General features: G+C 47.0%; 1 pseudogene; it reads right to left on the bottom strand.

Annotated features, from left to right (window-relative positions):
- Positions 1 to 3,222: 3,222 nt before the first annotated feature.
- On the bottom strand, positions 3,223 to 5,399 carry LOC102519582 (annotated as a pseudogene).
- Positions 5,400 to 19,213: the final 13,814 nt, after the last annotated feature.

Here is a 19,213-nt window from a genome sequence, read left to right as displayed (position 1 = left end):
TCTGCAGGGGGACAGGAGGGCGTCCTCATGCCTCACCCCCTACGGCCCCACCAGAAAGTCATCCAGGAAGCAAGGGCTAAAGGGTGTCTTTGAAGCTGACCCTGGGCCCCAGGCTGTATCATGCAACCCTCTTCTGAGAACAGATGAGCATGGGTGGTTCACCAGGCTCTGCAGAGCGCCCGGGATAGAGGTCTTGCCAAGGATGAGACCGACAGCCTTCCCCCTTCCAGTCCAGACATGTGGCCCAGAGGCTCTGATGGTCACAACTTGGCCTGGTCAGTCAGCTGGGTGCGGGTGGGGGCCACTTGGCACGGTGGGCTCCAGGAAGCCACTGCCCATTGGGTTAACATTTGGCATCTACCAACCCTGCTTAGAAGGCCTCCCCTCCAGGTACCCACATCACTATTCAGTGAATGTGTGACCCCTTGACCCGTGAAATTGTGGCTGGAGTGGGAACAGAGAGGGGTGGGGTCATCAGAAGCACCGAAGTTTTGCAGAGCACGTGTGCAAGGTGTCCTTCAGGCGCCTAGTCTGGGCTACACTGATGCTGTACATGCAGGGCTCCCCTCCAGTTGAGGGGTCCTCGCTCCTGGACCAGATGCCACTTTCCTGAGGGAGCCTGGACCCTCACCCTCACAGTCAACAAGGCCTCTGCCCCGGCCTGGTCCCCATGTCCTGGACCCCTACCAAAGGACCCCTACTGTCACCTTGTGTCAAGCAGCACAGAGGCCTCACTGTTACATAAATAACAAATTTGTTTCTGCTGACTTTCCAGAAATAGCCAGTGCACGCAAAGACGAGCCCTCCTTTCTCCCAGGCTGACTGCAGGTGGGCACAGCCTGGCAGCTCCAGACTCCGTGTGCTTCCGAATCCAGGACTGGGATGTGATTGGTGTTTGGACAGCAGGTTGGCCCTGCGTTCAGCTCTCTGAGCTTCCCTCCCCAGGGGTGGTGTTGGCCTGGTCCACGTGGTTCTGCGTAGCAGGGGCGGCTTCCTGTCCCTCTCGGGCCCTGCAGGAGGCCTCCACCTGCTTGTTTCAGGGGCATCTACTCTGGGCAGAGCCTGCACGTAGGCCCTGGGGCCCTGGGGAGTTAGGAGGGTCCCTGCCCTCAGAGAGCACCTAGCTGGCTGAAGGGGTCTCATCCACTTCCTAATAGGAGGACTGGGGTCCCCTCCTGCTCATGGTACCCCTTCCAGGACACCCCCTCCTGGGCTCAGCAGGAAGTGGACCTGCTGAGAACTGGGAAGATTCTTCTCCCTTTCCCTCAAAGAAGTGGGAGCTCAGAGGGGAACTGGGGAGGGGAGGTGACTCATTCAGACCCCAGGCCCCAGGTCCTGCTGGGGAGGAGTGGCCCGGGGGCGAGACTGAGCTCAGGGGAGAGGGCATTCTGGGGCCCCTAAACTGCAGGGAGTGGCTGTACTGCAGGAGAGGTGGTGTGATGGGGGGCTGTGGCTAGTTCTGGGGGTGTCTACGCAGAGGCCTCTTGCAGGGATCATGGGAGCCTGGATGAGCCATTTGCCCAGAAGATCTCTGAGGGGCTTTGGTGTTGGCTCCAGCACCCCTCCAGTCGCACCCCAGAGTCACATCCAGACCTCTGCTCATTGGAGACAGAGGTTCTTGTGTGGGATCCAGTGAGCTGGCCAGATCCAGGCCCTGTGGCCTCTGCTGGGCCAGTCCTCACATGGAGGTGCCTTGTCTACCCAAGGAGACGCCCCTTCCCTCACTGAGAAGAGATGCAGACCCTTCACTTTCGGGAGACGCAGAGACGCTCCCTTGCGTCGGAGAGGCCTCTAATTGCGAGGGTTCTTTCAGACCCAAACTGCTCGGAGAATTACACCCCAGAGCCAGGCCTTTTTCATTTAAAAAGCCCTATTCTATAATTAGAGCTTGAAAAAGTGGCAGAAAAGTATATAGGACCTAGTCTGCTTAGAACAGGAGCAGCAATCTTGGAAGAAAGATAAGCCCCCAAAGTTCCGAAAAGGCAGCAAAGCGCGTGCTCTGTGCTCTGTGCTCTGTGCTCTGAGGACTGGGCGGCCGCTGTGGCAGTGGGGCTGGGCGTGGCTGACCCGAGGGAGGGCCAGGGCCAGGGTCCTGGGTAGGAGGGGCAGCACCGACTGGGGAGGGGCCCGAGGGCAGATGGGCCCCAACCACAGGGGAGCCTTCCCACCCAGGGGAGAAGAAGGTCACCCGTGAGGCCCACAAAGTCACGGGCTTCCCTTCTTCAGACAGTGGGTGTTGAGACAGCAAGGGTGACCCTAGAGCTTGCTGGGCAGGTCCTGGATAAAGGGGCCATGGAGGAAGTGTCGGGAGATAGTGGGGAGCTGGATGGTCAGGACAGGGAACTGGCCCTCAGTACTGGGACCTGAGGAGGCCACCCCGCTGTCCCCACACCCTCTGCTATCCATCTGCTTCCTGTCCTTGTCCCCTCTCTGGGTCCACCCAGCTGCCTGACCCCTATAAGACAGAGACCTCCGGGGCCCTGCCCAGGGTTTGGCTACACCCAGAGCCAGGTTGTGACTCGGTTTACCCATTGGCTAAGCAGGAACAGTGGCGGCAGGGGACTGAGGAATGTGGTCTGATCCCGAAAGACACACGGCAGTGCCAAGAGTTCTTTATCAGAAACGGTGTAGCCTCAGGCCTGGGCCTAATTTAAAGCCCCCAGGAAAGCAGTTCAAAGGAAAACAAGATCAACAATCTTATTTTTTTTTTAAACCACAGACACGGATTTGATCAAGTTCTATGAGGAGTGAACAATGACAACAAAAAACAAAAAGAAAAGAGAGAAAGAAGAGAAAGGAGAGAGGGAGAGAGACGAAAGAAAGGAAAGAAAGAAAAGAAAGAAAGAAAGAGGGAAAGAAAGAAAGAAAGAAAGAAAGAAAGAAAGAAAGAAAGAAAGAAAGAAAGAAAGAAAGAAAGAAAGAAAGAAAGAAAGAAAGAAAGAAAGAAAGAAAGAAAGAAAGAAAGAAAGAAAGTAGGAAAGGAGGAAGGAAAGTAGCCCTTTGTGGGAAAGAGCATCCTGGGAAGGCGAGGGCCAGAGCCGCCTCCCTAGAGCATGCTGGGAGACAGACGTCAGCACATCTCCACAGACTGCACTTCCCCAAGCCCCATCCCCTCACCCACCCCCAACCCGGAGACTACAGGAAGGTTTGTCCAAAGATGACTGTGGAGTAGGGTATGCCGTGGTTCTCTGCAGGCCCCCACACTGGGGGGGGGGGGGTTGAGCCAGCAGGTGGGGACAATAGCCAAGATGAGGAGATGGAGAAACAGAGAGGCAGGAGAGAGATGGGGACCGACGACAGAGGCTGGAGGGGCCAGTGTGTTGGTGGAGGACCAGGGGAGAGTGGAGCAGAGGGCCCTGTGGCTGCTAGCCCAAGGCACTGATGTACAGCTGGCTCTTGAGAGTGTAGTCAATGACCGGCTGGGACAGGTAACCCACAACGTGGCCTGTCCCCATGCTGCAGGGCCAGCCTGCTCTTGGTTGAGGTGACAACAGACATGGGATGGTTGATGTCATCCTTCACCACCATGATTTTTTTTGTATTCGCAGAGTATTGAGGAGTGATTCATGATTTGGTCTGTATTGGCTGTGTCCCAGGGCGCCACCAAGATCCCTAAGCCCCCAACAATTACCTCCGTATCTGCCTAGTTCCAGAGCCCTGGGATGCAGAAGGACTCCAGAAGGTCACTGCCACACAGCAGCAAGATCCGCAGTTCAATCTCATATCGCATCACCGTGCCCAGGTTGGCATTCTCATCCACAAAGGTGAAGTGCTCCACCGGCGGGCGGACACAGCAGATCTGGCTCAGGTTTGCCCCACCTTTCCCAAGATCTTGGCTGCGGTGGGCTTGGTGGGCACGTTGCTGTTCTGGTAAATGGGCTGGGAGGTCTCATTCTGGGGCTGCGTGATCACAGGTGTCATGGAGGGTGTGTTGACATTGGAGAGGATGCAGCCAGTTACCCGCGTCATGAGGTCCGGATGGTGTTCGAGCACGCTGCAGGTCATCTGCCAGATGTCCTGATAGCACTCCCACAGGTCCACCCTGATCCAATCGGAATTCTGGTCGGCCAGCTGACACATGATGAGTCGGTGCCGGCTCGACACAAGGCCGTGTTTTCCACAGGCTTCGTGGACAGAAGAGACAATCCCGCCAATGATGATAAACCTTCCAGTTTTGTGCAGATAACCCCCGGCTCTTTCAGACATCTGAGCGTGCCCTTTGGTGATGGGACTGAGGCTGCTGCAGGTGAGATAACGTGGTCTTGGCAGTCTTGGTCATGGCACGGGTGGGCCCCTCGCGCTGGTCCAAGGGTGGGCACTTTCTGTGTCTCCGTATGTCTGCAGGAGGAGAAAGGACTGTGAGGCTCTGGCGGTGGATGCTGTGTCCCAACAACCTTCTTGAGAAGTAACTTCACTTGAGACACTGCCGGCCTTTGTGGCCAGACGAGGCGGGGGCTTCCTGCGGCCTGGCCAGACACTCCCTCTCAGAAACGTGAACCCACGTAGAAATTATGAGGGTGTAACTCTCCCAACCTGTGGTTTGCTCCCCCAGCTCCTCTTACGTTTTACTCTCGATATGAAAACTGAATTGCAACAGGAATGTTCAGAATAGGTCCTGCTCGCTGCTTCAAGTCCCGGCCGTCCAAAAGAGGTAATGAGACGGTGCTTTCCTCCCCAAGGGTATTTAGTTACACCGTCTCTGCTGGCGTCCCTGTCCTAATCCCGGCCCTGCTCAGATGTCCTCCTACCAGGCCCCTCAGGCCCATCAGAGAGGGATCTTCTGCCCTGCGGGGCAGGGCCCCCAGCTCTCCTGACAGGGAGCATCTGGTGGGTCCTGCGCCCAGGCTGCTCTCAGCAAAGGAGCCTGGGTCTCATCAGAGGAGCCTGCCATGAGGATTGCCCTATTCCAAACACAGGTAGCATTGCCAGAGGAGGGACCTAGAGGACCCTGACCTCCATCGGCTATACCTGTATGGATGAGCACTTGGACTCCACTCGGCCTCACATTGCATAATACTCTCACACAAGCATGAGGAAAGCCCAGGGAGAGGGCTGGGCTGGCAGCAGCAGGGAGCCCAGGACAGAGCTGCCCCTACAACACTACCTCCACCTCTCCAGATGACATGGCAGATGGTGCTTTCCTGGTGGCGAGAGAGGTGCCGCCCACTACCTGGCCTCTGCTGCCCGTTGTCACCCGGTGGGGATCTGGACACACGTCCCAGGGGCTGGGATGAGGGCTAAACTGCTGCCCAAAACCCCATCAGCTTTCTCCAAGCTGTATCCATCATGTCCCCTATTTTCTGTCTTTTCTGATGCTCTGTCATCCTGGGGCCTTGCTGGCCAGGAAGAAACTGCCCCCCAGGGTTAACTCACCTTAGAGATGGTAGGTACTCCCCCATGAGCCCACCTGCCCAAATGCAAACCAGCCAGTGCAGAACCCACGCCCCACCCTCCTCTCAGGGTCATACACCCCAAGCCGCTATTCCCCTGCTCGGAGTCACCTAGGCCAGGAAGCAGACAGCTGGAGACCCCTGGAGCCCAGAGCCCACCCAGATTCTTCAGTCCGTCCAGCTCTAAGCCAGCTCCATGGCTGACCCTGCCTCTCCCGTCCAGGGTGGACAGACAGGTGCTCTGGCACTGCCAGGCTGCAGGCCCCCCAGGCAGCCCACCCGCCAGAAGACAGATCGTGTCTGTCCAGTTGCCTTTTCGAGGCAGGAAGGTGTGTGATCACTGGGATGTTTTGACCCCTCCTTGTCGGGGATCTGACATGAATTGCTGGGGTGGTACTGACTGCACAGAACAGCACCAGCGACAAAACATGGGTCTTGACTCCTGAGAAGACGAGGCCCAGTGTCCCTTCTGCTCCTGGGACCCCTCAGAGGGGAGCTGCACCGCCTGGCATGTTGCTTCCTCCCCGGCCAAGGCAGAACCGGCCAGCCATTTGGGGCAAAAATCATTCTTCAAACAGAAGCAAGCCCTGTTCCTGTTCCCCTTCCCTCTCACTGACTTAGAATGATGCCTTCCTACACCAACACAGCGAGCTGTGGTGTTAGGACCTGATGGTCCACACTGCAAGCATTTGTAACTGAATCTGTCAAGTGGTGATAAAGTGATAAAAACACTAGAGATTGCTTCTCTCTAAAATCACATCGGCTTTGCTACAGTAATCTCTGCTCAGAAGACTTGGTGTAATCATGGTGCAAAGCTCAGACCCCAGCTCGACTTCTAGCACTAACCCAGCGTTTCCAAACATGAACTGAAGCATCACTGCTGTTGACCTTTGTAGAAAATATGTGCAAAGTGTACATTCTTTATTTCCCCCCCCCAAATAGCATATTCTGGGCACATGACATTTCAATGATGGAGCTGCCAGCCATCAGCAGTGTGGAGGGTACGAGAGGACCTGACACCAGAGAGGTCCTTGTGACCTCTTTTCTCATGCCAGTCACCCCAGGGGGCCACCCCTCAGGACTGACTGGCAGAGTCCTGGCTCTGTCCTCCCTCCACGGACACCGGCCCAGCCAGCCCCACCCTGTACACCGTGGTTTGTAGAGAGCACAGCACAGGCCCCAGCGGGCAGAAGGAAGCACTGCCAGAATCCCCTTTGTGCGTGAGGGACAGAGGCTTCAGCCTTGCCCTCCTCAGGGCTCTGGGCCTGAAGCTCTCGTGGTCTCTTACGGCCACTTCTGTGGTCATGCTCTTCCTTTCTGAACCAGCTTGGATGCTTCTCCCCCAGAATTTCTCCTGGTTCAGTCTGTTGGGCTTGGCAAGAGGCCCACACCCTGGCCCAGAGCAGGCTGGTGTGAGGGTCGTCAGGCCCTTGGACGGTGGGACAGGCAGAGGGTCAGTGTGCACTTGGCGCTTCTTTACGGGGATGTGGTCGTAGGACTCACGCTCCTGTCGGGACAGTTCCTGGGAAGGGGTGTGGACACAGGCCAGAGGCCACAGCCGGCCCACAGGCTTGAATCTCCCGTCCCCGCCCCGGCTCTCACTTTGCCTTTGCTGTTACTTTTCTTTCCTCAAATGCACACCAACTGCAGATCCCCAGCCGAGATGAGAGAAAGTGAATAAAGTTGAACTTCCCTTGCTGAGTTCTGATTCTTATAACAGCTAACTGAATTAAAGGCCTGGGCCAGCAGGTGGCTCCTGGCAGAGACTCTGGAGTGCTTCCCTGTGACATCCCACCTGGGCAGGGCACTGCTGGCCCCACTCTGCCTGGGCAGCCCCAGATGCCAGCACAGTATTGGCACCCAAGACACATGTGGATTTACACAGGACTAGGTGGAGGGACCTGGCAGCCTCCAGGGTTAGGGTTAGGGGTTAGGATTAGGGTAAAGATTAGGGGTTAGGGTTAGGGTTGGGGCTGGGGCTGGGGCTGGGGCTAAGGCTAGGGTTAGGAATAGGGCTAGCGTGAGGCCTAGGGTGAGGGCCGGGGTTAGGGTTAGGGTTATGGTTAGTATTAGGGTTAGGGCTCTGGGTAGGATTAGGGTTAGCATTACATTAGGCCTAGGATGAGAGCTTGGGTGATGACTAGTTTGAGGGCTATGGCTAGACCTAGGTTTAGGCTGGGTTAAGGACTAAGGTTATGGCTACAGTTATGGTTAGGGTTAGTTTGGGTTCGGATTATTGCTTGGGCTAGGTTTAGGGTTAGGGTTACGGTAGAGCTAGGGTAAGGGCTAGGTTGGATTAGGGTTAGGCTATGGCCAATGCTGGTCTTTGGGTTAGTGGTACAGTTAGGGTTAGGGCTAGGTTTAGGCCTATGGTTAGGGCTAGGATTAAGGCTAGGTTTAGGGTAAGGATTAGGGTTCAGGTTCGGGTTTGGGTAAGGCTAGGGCTAGGGCTATGATGAGGACTCTTGTTAGGGCTAGGGTTAGTACTAGGTCTATGGCTAGGTTTAGGGTTGGGGTTTCCGTTTGGGTTAGATACGATGAGGGCTAGGGTGAGGGCAAAGGTGAGGGGTAGGGTTAGGGTTAGGTTTAAGTTTAGGGTTAGGGACAGAGCTATGATGAGGGCTTGGCTGAGGGCGAAGGTGAGGGCTACTGTTAGAGCTATGATGAGGGATAAGATGAGGGCTAGGGTTAGTGTGAGGGCTAGGTTTAGGGCAAGAGTTAGGTTTAGGGTTAGGGTTAGGGGTTAGGTTTACGATTAGGATAAGGGCTAGTGTGAGGCTATGGTGAGGGCTAGAATGAGGGCTAGGATTAAGCCTACAGTTCTGGCTAGGCCTAGTGTTAGGGTTAGTGTTAGGTAGGGTTCGAGTTCAGGCTAGTTTTAGGGTTAGGGTTAGGGTTAGGTTTAGGGTTAGAGCTATGATGATGGCTCAGATGAGGGCTAGGATAACACCTAAGTTTAGTGGTGGAAGGAACTGCAGATTTGGTGGAACCAGTAAGAGAATTAGAATCAGAAGTCAAGCCTGAAGATGTGACTGAATCGTTCCAACCTCAAGATAAAACTTTAATGGATGAGGAGTTGCTTTTTAGTGACGAGCAGGGATAGTGTTTCTTTCCTTTATTTTTTAAAAAATAATTTTAATTTTGCTCATGCTTTTTAATTTAATGGAGGCATTGGGGTTGAACCCAGGGCCTTGTGCATTCTAAGCACACACTCCACCGCTGAGCTATAACGCCCCCTCCCCCAGGAAGTAGTTTCTTGAGATGGAATCTACTCCTGGTGAAGATGCTCTGAGGATTGTTGAAATGATAATAAAGGATTCAGAATATTACACAGACTTAGTTGGTAAAGCAGCGGCAGGGTTTGAGAGGACTGACTGACTCCAACTTTGAAAGAAGTTCTAGTGTCAGTAAAATGCTATCACACAGCATTGCACGCTCCAGAGAAATCATCTGTGAAAGAAAGAGTCAATCAATGCAGCCAACTTCATTGCTGTCTTATTTTAAGAAACTGCCACACCAACCCCAACCTTCAGCAACCACCCTGCTGGGTCAGTGAGCATCCATCAACACCGAGGGAAGACCCTCCACCAGCAAAAAGTTACAACTCGCTGACGGCTCAGATGATGGTTAGCATTTTTCAGCAATAAACCATTTTTAATTATGGTATGGTAGTTTGTCTTTCATAGACATAATGCTATTGCACACTTAATAGACTACAGTGGTGTATAAACAACTGTTATATGCAGAGAAACACCAAGAAATTCATGTAAGTCTTTTTACTGCAACATTCCCTTTACTACAGTGGTCTGGAACAGAACCCACAATATCTCAGAGGTGTGCCTGTGCTTTAGAGAACTGGCTTTGTCGCCAAAGAGACCCAAAGTGGAATTCAACCAATTCTAACGTGTTCAAGCTTAAACTACTAACTGTAAAAATAATACTGGTAACACCTCTCTCTTAGAGTTACTGTGAGAATTATTATGAGAAAATGTTTCTAAACGGCTGGGAGGCTGGGACCTAGTACGGTCATAATCAATGCTAAGTATTAGAAAAGGAGTATAAGCTTTTTCCAATATTGAAATCCAATCTATAACAGAAACTTAATTTCTTACAAAATCAATTTACTTTCACTGGTCCCATCCTGTGGACATGAAATATTCCTGTTATAAAATCTGTCTATTCTAGAACCATGTCTGCTATCTCTCTGTGGTTTAAAATTTTTATCTTCACCTGACAGATCACTTCCACTGGACTTCCATGTTATAGCTGTAATCCCACTGGTGCCCTTAGATGTAGTAGGTTCTGTTAAAGAAAAAGAAAATGTATAAAAATGGCCAATTGATACGGTTACTTATCAAAATATGCATGTTAATTTTCCAAAGTCACAAATAACACAAAATCGAGATAATAAAAGCAATGTCTTATTTCCAATCTTCTGGACTAAAGGCCTATAAACAACCTTGCAAAGATTCTTTGAATTAAAGCCAAATGACAAGAAGAAAAAGTAGTAACTAGAACTGATGAAGTTATAAGACTAGGAAAATGACTGGAGCACAAATGAAAACTCAAAAAATAACCCTGAAATGATTATAAAGCTATAACTTCATAGACTATTTGACCAAGCCATAAGGAAAAAAAAAAAAACCCATAAAACAAACTGCAAAGCCAATACTCATCCATGATAGGAATGCTTCTGTGTGCTTCCTCTGCCACTTCAGGAGCCCTGATAGCACCAATTTGTTTAAAACGCTTAAGAAAACTTTATTTACTTAAACTTGTTATTTTGAGATAACAGCTGTTTCATATATAGTTGTCAGAAACAGAAGAAGCCCTTGTATGCCTCACCCAGTTCCTGCAATGGTAACATTCTGCAGAACTACAGTACAGCCTCACAGCCAGAATGTTGATACCGGTACTGTCAGAGAGAGAGAGAGAGAGGGAGAGAGGGAGAGAGGGAGAGAGAGAGAGATAAAGAATTCCATCACCGAGAGTATATCCCATGCTGCCTTTTTAAAGCAAAACACAGCCCCCTCTCCGCCTCATTTCCTAATCCCTGGCAACAACTAATCAGTTTTGCATTTGTACAACTTTGTCAACCCAAGAATGATATATAAATGTAATCACCTATGTCACCTTTTAGGACTGGCTTTTTGTGCTCAGCTGAATTACCTGGACATTCATCAGGTGTGTAATCAACAGTTATGTTCTTTTTATTACTGTGGACAGACCACAGCTTGTTTCACCAGTCACCCCTTGAAGGACATCTGCATTATTCCCAGTCTGGGGCTACTACAAATGAAGCCACTATGAACGCTGTGCACATGATCTTATGTGAATGTAATTTTCGTTCTCTAGGATAAACGTCTAAGGGTGCAATTGCTAAGTTGCATGGTAACTGCATGTTTAGTCTTATAAGAAACTGCCAAACTATTTTCCAGGGTAGCTGTGTCATTTTACAGTCCCACCAGCAATGTGTGAGTGATCCAGCTTCTCCACAACATTTGATGTGGTCACTATTTTTTAATTCAGCCATTCTGATAGGCAGGAAACGTAGAAGGAATGCAGTGACTCCACCTTGGTGGAACCAGAAGTCCCAACAGGAAACTTTACTGACACAGATCAGAAAAGGAATAGATATCTAATAAAAATCAATTTTTCTACTCATATTGAGTAGATAATTGAGTTATAATGCTAAAACAAATATACAAAAACCTTTCTTAGTTACATTTCAATATACTATGAGATTAAGAGATTAGACATTACAACTCAAGTTTTCCAGAAGTTAAATGGTGGGGGATGATTATAGCTCAGTGTTAGAGTGCATGCCTAGCATGCACAAGGTCCTGGGTTCAATCACCAGTACCTCCATTAAAAACAAACAAACAAACAAAAACCCCAAAAACAAATTACCCCCACAAATTTAAAAATAAATAAAAACTTAACAAAAAAGGAGTTAAATGGCTTCATTAAATATGTATTAATATAACACCTCTGATATAGTAAACCCTGAGGAAACAACAACAAAAAGAAAACTCCTGCCTTCAAGGAATGCATACTCTAAAAGGCCACACTACTTAATCATGAAAAGAAAAATTAAACACTAAATTAGAGGTATGTCATTGTATACTGATGGCACACACAAAAAAACAAAAGCAAAAACAGATGCTCCACTTTGTATTGATCAGGAAAAGAAGATTTACTGACAAAATGATGTCTGGAAAATCAACATGTACAAAGGCACAAAACCATGAAATAACAGTAAACATTTACTAAACACTTACTTTGTGCCCTGAGCATCTAGAGTTGCTAAAGCTGTCTATCCTTCAAAATATAAAATTAAATATAAACCATTCAGAATAACATAAGAACCCACATTGATTTAAAGAGCTAATAAAACTAAGGTGTGTACTTACTTGCAAAAACCATTACCGATCTTTTTTCACTATTATGTGTCTAGAAAAGTAAATCAGAATGAAGAAATGGAAGGCTACAGACTAAAATATCTGTGTCCCCCTAAAACTCACATACTGAAGCCTAATCCCCGATGTGACAGTGCTAAGAGGTGGGTCTTCAGGAGGCGATTAGGCTACGAGGGTGGAGCGCTCATGAATGGGACCAGTGTCCCACAGAAGACGCCCAGAGAGACCCCTGGCCCCTTCCACACGTGAGGACACAGCAGGAAGGTTCTATGAACCAGAGGTCCTCCCCAGACCCCAAATAAATGTATGGACTTCCGACCTCCAGAACTGTGAGAAATAAATTCCTTCTGTTTACAAGCCACCTGGTCTATGGTATCTTTGTTACAGCAGCCTGAGCAGACTAGGACAGGAAATACAATTATCACTATTTTCAGGTTGTATAGTGGATTCATAAACCCATAAATTACAGGCATTTAACTACATAATTTATATAGACAAAACCTCTGCCAGGAATTTATCATGCAGTAACCCATGTTATTTGCTGAAAAGGGGTACCCTTGAAATCAAGGCCCATTCCAATGAAATTCCAGGAAGGACATCAGCCAGACTGTGAGAACAGTTTACATTTACAAACATTTCTGGGTGCCCAATGTGTACCAGGCATTCTGCTGGCATCTGCTGTTACAGGCTGAATTGTGTCCCCCCCCCCCAAATTCATTCATATGTTAAAGTTCTAACCACCAGCACCTCAGAATGTAACCTTATCTGGAGCTAGGGTTTTTACAGAAGTAACTGAATTAAACTGAGGTAATAGATAGATAGATAGTCTTATAAAAGAAGAAATCTGGACACAGAACCAGACCTGCAGAGAGGGAAGACAATGGAAAGACACATGCAGAGAAGACAGCCACCTGCAAGTCAAGGAAAGAAGCCTGGAGCACATCCTAGCAGGAGCCGACTCTGCCAGTACCTTCCCTTTGGACTTCCAGCGTCCAGACCTGCGAGGTAATAAGTTTCTGTTGGTCAAACCACCCAGTCTGTAGCACGGCATCATGGCAGCCCTAGCCACAGCCTAGCCTTAGCCACCTAGGATCCAAAGAAGAGCAACAGAAGAGAGTCTGCCCTGAAGAAGCCTATGATCGAATGGGGAGAAAAACACGTCAATAAATAATAATTTAGAAATTTACTAATGCCTCTCAAGGAGATTTCTGACCTCAATAACAAAGATTTTGAGAACATATTTTGCAGGGCATTTTAAGAAAAATACTATTTCCTTTTCATTACATAGTTTCATTTTGATACTTCTTCTTCTTCTTTTTTTTTTTTTTTAAAGTTCTGCCTTTTAAAGAAAATCTACAAAGGTTCCAGCCTCTTTTCAGGTTTTTACCTTCCTCCTTGTCCCTCGCACCTTCTGAGGAACGTGCATTTGCTCACTTCTCTCACCCCTTCCCACTTCCTCCATTTCCTCCCCCTTTCTCCTCTGGTCTTCAGTGCCTTACAGGTAAGGAAACAGAGACATAGAGACAAGGAAACGGGGTCTCCCCCTTTTTCACACACTCTGCTAAAGTATGTTTCCTTATTTCTGATTCCCAGCTGTCCAAAAAATATTACTTCCAAGTCCTAAAAATTTCATAGCCTGACCTGAACTAAAACTTTAGAAGTTACGATTTTAAAAAGGAGCCAGTTCCAGGACGTGCCTGGGCCCCTTTTCTATCAATGTCTATCTGTAAGCTTTTGTTAAATTAGTAACAATTCTTTCTTGCCTTAACAAGCTGCTTATGCTGTAAATAAAGTACACACGGACATAAGCTCTTGCAGCCTATCAGCATATATTGCTCATTCTACAGGGCAGAAAGTTCAGAAGGATGGGTTGAGTATATACTGGGATGGGGAAATGATCCCAAAAAATCCTTTTGAAATTAAATACAAGGTAGCAGGGGATGGCTTGCCATCCACAAGGTCCTGGATTCAATCCCCAGGACAATCAATCAATGAATGAAATAAATGAATACAAGGTAGCAGCGTATTTTTCTTTCTCTCTCCAAGCTGAACTTGACTATGCCAACTTTAAATCTCCAGGAAGAGACACAAGCTACGTCTGTATATGAAAACACAGTTAGCTGGCCCTTGAACAACACAAGTCTGAGCCGCGTGGGTTCACCTACATGTGGATTTTTTCCAAAAATAGGTCCTACTACTGCACAGTCCGCAGTAGGTGAATCCATGGGTGCAGAGGGCTGACTTGTAAAGTTTATTACAGGTGGATTTTATACTGCATAGAGGGCCAGCACCTCTGGCCCCCCACGCTATTCAAAGGTTGACTGTACTATTTTCTACATACGTTATATAATGACAGCTAAGAAATCAGAATTAAACTGACCTTTGAAAATCACAGCATTTGGCACTAATAATAATAATAATAAAAAATAAGTTCTGCAGCACCATCAGAAGACTGTGATATTACAAACGCTTTGTGCCAGTTTATTTAATAATACAGTGTTTTATGAATTTAAAAAAAAATGTCCTTGTTTGTCCTCACCCACAAGCATCTTGGAGTGTGTTGTCTAGCTGTAAGTGTTGTCCAAGCGCTTATGGTTTTGCTGTCTCATGACTCTGTGGATTCAGAGACATTTAAAAACTATGCCTTCACTGCTGCCATTCCTGGGTTTCCATGTTGTTAATTGTTTATGTCAGCCTGGGTAGGTGGGAAGGATTCCCATTTTCAACCTCACCACTATAGCAGAAGTGGAGTTTGGGCTTCTGCTCCGAAAGCACATTTTGGTGCCTGTGTAAGAATATGTTGTTTTGCAGTTTATCCATTTTCAGTCTTTCTTCTCTAGTCCTTATTTTTTAATCATCTTGTGTTTGAGTTCTGGTGCTTAAAGCCACAAATGCTTAGAATAAAGTGAGAAGTCATTGAATGGTTGGGGGGAAAAAAGGTATTAGTTTAAGGTAGGGATTGCTAGTACTATTGATGTAGGAAAAACGGATGTGGGGAGTGAGAAGAGCTGTCCCAGGCTTCGGCTGAGCCCCTGGGGTGTGCCTCGCCAAGTGTGGGTCCTGGGCTTCGCGCAGGAAGGAATTCAAGAGCGAGCCACAGTTGAGTAAAGGCAGATTTATTCAGAGAGACACGTTGAAAGGCAAGAGAAAGGCCACCAGGTGTGGGGGTTGGGTGCTCAGATTCAAAGTAGGTACACACTCCATAGACAGAATGTGGGCCGTCTCTGAAGAGGGAGAGAGAGGGCTGGCCGGGAGGCACAGTGTTGCCAGTTCTTATGGGCTTGGTGGCTTCATATGCTATTAAGTGGGAGGGCCAGTCTAAGTGGCCTGGGGAAGGGGCTGGGATTCCCAGGAAGTTGGCCTTTTCCCACTCTGACCTTTTGTGGCTAGACTTGGGACTGCCCTGGTGCCTGCGGGCATGTTATTCACCATGCTGCTATATTACAATGGGCGTATAATGGAGCTCCAGATCTGCCGGAAGTTAAATCTCCCATCACCTTGAGCCTCAAGGCCTCCTGGGGGTTGAGTCTTTCACCATTTTGGTGTTAATTGCTGTGGCACTCCTTGAATGGCTGTGCCCTGCCCCCTTCCTGTCTCACCTGTCCCTATTTTTCCATCGTCTTGTGTTTGAGTTCCGGTGCTCAAAGCCACAAATGCTGAGTACAAAGTGAGAAGTCATTGAATGGTTGGGGAAACAAAAGAGAGAAAAGTATTAGCTCAAGGTAGGCATGGCTAATGCTATTACTGTCAGCATGTAGAATAAGATAAACTAGATTCTAAATCTAGCTAGTTCAGGACTTAGAATATTGAGCCTCTGATGGGGACTCCACAAAGCTCTGCCACTCTTTCCTGGTGACCCAGCTTGACCACCCTACCGTGTCTGTGCCTCGGCTCTCAGTTTTACAGCTGCAGCCAGACCCCTCCTAGCTGCTCCAGCGGTGGCCCCAGTATATGGCCTACCTGTCACTGCCAGCTGAATGTCTGCTTCAGTCAGTCTCTGTGTGTGGTGTGGCATGCCGTGTCCTTCTTTGGTGTGTGCTGTCCGGTTTTCCCAGCGCCATTCATTGAGGGGACTGTCCTTTCCCTGGTGAGGTTCCCGGCTCCTTTCATGTCAATTAACTGACCACATACCCATAGGTTACTTCTGGGCTCTCTCTCTGTTCCTCTGGTCCGTGTCCTTATTTTTGGGCCAATTCCACACTTTTTTGGTGACTGTAGTTTCATAATGGAGTGTGAAGTCGGGGAAGAAGATGCCTCCAGCCTGTTCTTTTGCAGAGTCTCTTTGGCTGTTAGAGTCCTTTGTGTTTCCACACAAATGTTAGAATTCTTTTTTCCGTTTCTGTGAAAAATGCCACTGAAGTTTATTTTATTGTATTGAAATATAGTCAATTTACAATGTTTGGTTTTTTGCTTGTGTGGGGCATAGTGATTTGACCAGGCTTGCTTTGAATTTGAACATTGCTTTGGGTAGAATGGACATTTTAACAACATTAATTCTTTCTATCTGTGAGTACAGGATATCTTTCCACTTATTTGTGTCTGTTGTTTCTTTCCTCAGTGTTGTGAATGAAAAATACTGCAAAATGTATCAGTAAGCAAAGAATGCTGAAACCATCAAGTCATCAGCTGCCGCCGCCACCCCCCAGTGAAGACAAGCCTTGCAGCCAGCCTCTTGGTGCACTGTGAAGGGACTCAGAATAATAAAGGACAAGATACTGGCCCTAGACAGCTAGAAGCTTGTCAAAGGAATGAATTCAATGAGCCCAAATGTTTGCTTCCTCCCATACATAGAAAAGAGCTGAATTCTTTAACTTGAGGTACCTGGTTTTCTTTAGATAACAAGTAATCTTTTATTGTTCCACCTACCTGGTCTTTGTTGTAAAGCTCCTGTATATCCTAGCTCCTCCCCTACCTCTTCGGAGCAGTCCCTCAGAATGATCCGAGAGGCTGTCATCCTGGCTCAAGTCCTCCCACCAAATAAAACATAACTCTCAACTTTAAGGCTGAGCATTTATTTTAGTTGACAGTGTCTTAGAATTTTCAGTGTTCAGGTCTTTCACATCCTTGATTAAATTTGTTGCTATGTTTGTTTTTTTTTTTTTTTGATGCAATGGTAAATGATTTTTTTAAAAGTCCTTTTTCTGATGCTTCATTATTAATGTATAGAAAGACAATTGGTTTTTGTGTATGGATTTGTACCTTGTAGCTTTACTGAAATGATTCATAAGTTCTAACAGTTTTTTTGATGGTTTGGTGTGGAAAACTAGAAATCAGAAATTGCCCTGTTTGGCCTCCTTCCAGGTCATCCACAGCACCTAAAACATAGTGGCTGTTTAGCATCAGCACTTTGGGTGAACTGGATCTGGTTAAGGGTGGGCCTCTATAAGGAAATCTAATGTCTTCTCTGCTTTTTTCATGTGCTGTTGACATGGCTGTGTTGAAAAGTGATTTAGTTTCTAGTAATTTCAAATGTATAAAACACTTTAAATAGCATTACACAGGCCTCACATTTGCTACCTGATATAAAATACTCCAGTGGGTTTTACTAAAACTGGGATAGTCTCTCGAGGAATCAGCAGATAAACCCCAAATGAAGAAGTTTCATGGTTCCACCTTGTAATCCCATCCACAAGCCCACTTCAACCTTCACCGTTGCCCCAAGTTACGGAAATGTCCTTTTCCATTCTGATCCAGTTTCCTTTTTCTGAAACCATTATGATAATTTCCCTCATTTTCAAAACCTTAATGGATTTAAAGTGCACGAGATGGTGCAGCCTGGGCCTCTGACGTCGTGCACGCAGAGCGCCCTCAGTGCTCATCCCAGCTGTGACGTGAGTCATCAGTGCTCCATTCATTTTCCCATCATGATTAGAGATGCATCACATAACATTTACTGTTTAACCACTTTAAATACACAGCACTATCGCACGGACTGCATTTACACAGTTGTACAAATATTCTCACTATCCGTTTCCAGAATTCACTCATTTTCCCCAAGTGACACTCTGTATCCATTAACGCTGACTCCCCTCAGCCCCTGGCAATGATCTTCTGTCTATCTCTGAATTTGGCTTCTCTGGATACCTTGTCTAAGTAGAATCATATAACATCTGTCCTTCTGTGTCTAGCTTATGGCACGTAGCACAGTGACTTCAAGATTTATCCACCTTGTAACATGTGTCATAATTCCTTAGCTGTTAAGGCTGTGTAGTGCCCCATTGTGTCTACACCACATGTAGTTTATCCATTCATCTGTTGATGGACACTTGAGTTGCTTCCACCTTTTGCTATTGTGATTAATGCTATGATGACCATGGGTGTGCCCATGTCTGTTCCAGTCCCTGCTTTCAAGTATTTTGATCATACACCCCGAAGTGGAATTGCTGGGTTCCATGTTAACCCCATGTGTAAGATTTTGAGGAACTGCCATGTTGTTTTCCACAGTGACTGCACCATTTTACTTTATTCCTTTATCTGGCAGGATCATAGGGCAGTTTATGGACACACCTCATTTGTTTATGTATTCAGCCTGTGACAAATATTTCAATTGTTCCTTCTTTTTGGCCATTGTGAATATTGCTGCTGTGAACATTCATGTACAGTCTTTTTGAACACCTCTTTTTAATGCTTTGATGTTTATATCTAGGAGTGAGGTTGTTGAACCATAAGGTAACTATATTTTAATCTTTTTGAGGAAATGACAAACTGTTGTCCATATAGTCTGTGCCATTTTCCAATTCCACAAGTAACGTTTAAGGGTTCCAGTTTCTCTAAGGTTTGCGAATATTTGTTATTTTTATTTAGTTTTTGATTGTAAGCATTCTAAGTGTGTTTGAAGGGGGATGGCATTGTACTAATTGGCATTTACATCATGACTAATGATATTGTCATGTGCTTGTTGACTTTGTATGTCTTGTCTGGAGAAGGGTCTCTTCAAGTTCTTTAACTGTTTTAAAAATTGGCTTGTTTGTCTTTTTGTTTATGAGTTGTAAAAGTTCTTGGTATATTCTTGATAAAGATTCTTTTCAGGTATATAATGTGCAGATATTTTCTTTGATTTTGTGGGCTGTCTTTTCACTTTCTGGATAGCATCTTTGACGCACACAAATTTTACTTTTGAGGAAATGCAAATTATCTTTTTTCTTTCATTGCTTGTGTTTTGGTGTCAGATCTAAGAAAATTGCTAAATCCAAGGTAAGATGATTTATCCCCATTTTTTTTTTTGACAGTTTATACAGCTGTCCTCCCTTATCTGTGAAGTATTGGTTCCAGTGCTCAAGTCCTTTATATAAAATGGTGTAGTATTTGCAAATAATCTAAGCACAAATTCCTGTTTACTTTAAATCATTTCTAGGTCAGTTATAACACCTAATACAATGTAAATGATATGTAAATATTTCTGAA

This window comes from Camelus ferus, chromosome 18 (assembly GCF_009834535.1).
Source record: "Camelus ferus isolate YT-003-E chromosome 18, BCGSAC_Cfer_1.0, whole genome shotgun sequence".
Taxonomy (NCBI): domain Eukaryota; kingdom Metazoa; phylum Chordata; class Mammalia; order Artiodactyla; family Camelidae; genus Camelus; species Camelus ferus.
The sequence above is the reverse complement of the archived record's forward strand: the minus strand, read 5'-3'. Positions and strand labels throughout refer to the sequence as shown.